We start from the raw sequence: 1,832 nt of genomic DNA on the forward strand, positions 1-1,832 counted from the left end.
CACGGCCCCCTGAGAGATAAACAGGAGGCAGGTGCTTATTAATTTTATTTTTTTCTTTCTCTTAGGGCAGTGGTCTCAACCCTGGCTTGCACATTAGAATCTCCAGGGGAGCTTTTAAAAATCCCCATGCGGAAGCCCTACCCCAGACCAATTAAACCAGACTCTCTGGGGAAGGGACTGCGGCATCAGGATTTTTTAAAGCTCCCGGTGATTCCAAGTGTGCAGCGGAGGGTGAGAGTCCCCATGTTTGGGAGAAAAAGGACTTGACCACAGATTTGCAGCAGATGAGATAGAAACTCAGATAAGACTTAAGGCTCCCACTTCTTACTCAAGACCACTTAAAATCCAGCCCCCTTCCTGTGCAGGAGCACCCCCTTCCTGTCCCTCATTCCCTTGATTTCTTCTTAATAGTATTTGTCCTCATTTTATAATGACCAGAAAAATAACCCCAGACAAAATCTGAAAATGCTAAACCATAAAGCAAATTCTTTAGAGTGTAGACCACAGGCACGTCTACCCTGGAGTAAAACACTGTTTTTTCCCCCTGGAGTCTTCCAAGTATAAATGTCCCCTGAAGCCAGAAGACCAGCTTAACTTTGAAAACGACAAACTTCACAACATTTCCAACATGTATATACATATCCTACAAACACACATGTGTACTCTCCATGCCAAATTATGCCTTATTTCTATACACATTCCTTTCCCATCTGCAAAAACCTCCTCTACAGAAAAAGTATTCCTTTTTGTTTTAATGCACTCATTTAAACCTTGGCTCTTTCCAAAAAGGATTTGAGTTTGCATGCAAAAACATACATGTGGCAGCAGAATGAGAAAACAAGAAAAGCAGGTGAAGGGGAAACATGGGGAGGGAAAGAAAAGAAAGTCAAGGGTGAGAGTCTCATAAATATGTAGGCTAGGAGGCCCTGAGCACTGTTAGTGGTGGACTGAGAATTAGATGCTGAGCTTCCTGGCAGCCAATGCAAAGAGGAAAATGTGATCAATTACATCAGTGGCTTTCAAACTTTCTTGTATTCAAAAGTAAGCATATTGTACTTGCTTTGGCAGCACATATACTCAAATTGGAATGATATGGAGATTAGCGTGGCCCCTGAGCAAGGATGACATGCAAATTTATGAAGCATTTCACGTTTCTATACAGATCCATTAAAAAGACTAAAAAGGAAGCATAGGGAATTCCCTAGCAATCCAGTGGTTAGGACTCTGCACTTTTGCTGCGGAGGGCCCGGGTTCAATGCCTGGCTGGGGAACTAGGATCCCACAAGCCTTGCTGCATGGCCAAAAAAAAAAAAAAAAAAAAAGGCAAGCATATATAGAATCACCATATGGAAAACAGAGGCGAAAAGTCCCAGGCTCTGTTGAAGAGCTCATATTTTCCATTTTTAACCCATCCACCTGGAATCACCCTTGTTGCCCTGGCTTATAAATGAGACAGCAACCCCAGTTTGGCCTGAAAAGTCCAAGGTAATAAATGGCTAGATGACTGTTTTTCATACTGTCTCTGGAATGGATAAATGTGTCAGAATTAAAAGATAGCTTATGCTTTAGCATCAGAGGGGAAAAGTGAAATAAAACTGTGTTGTCACCTGCCTGGTAGTGAATAAACACCAGAGATCGAAAAAAAAAAAATAAATCTCAGCCTCGTGGCTTGCACCTTTCTCCTGCAGGTACTTATAAAGGGTCTTGCAGGAGCACCCAGAGCTCTGCAGAGTCAAGCTTGAAAGTCATGGATTTCAAAGTGCTTCACTGTGTTTGTGATTCTCAAAGCCTATAAGATAGAAACCAACAGAACTACTTGAACAAATCAGAAC

General features: G+C 42.1%; 1 non-coding gene across 1 annotated transcript; it reads left to right on the forward strand.

The window, feature by feature from the left end:
* Positions 1-1,052: 1,052 nt before the first annotated feature.
* LOC113605485 (U6 spliceosomal RNA) lies at positions 1,053-1,156 on the forward strand. Its single transcript, XR_003427250.1, has one exon. It is a non-coding gene; the product is annotated as a U6 spliceosomal RNA (small nuclear RNA).
* Positions 1,157-1,832: the final 676 nt, after the last annotated feature.

This window comes from Aethalodelphis obliquidens, unplaced genomic scaffold, assembly GCF_003676395.1.
Source record: "Aethalodelphis obliquidens isolate GAN/ISIS:26980383/991018 unplaced genomic scaffold, ASM367639v1 scaffold42, whole genome shotgun sequence".
Classification (NCBI taxonomy): Eukaryota; Metazoa; Chordata; class Mammalia; order Artiodactyla; family Delphinidae; genus Aethalodelphis; species Aethalodelphis obliquidens.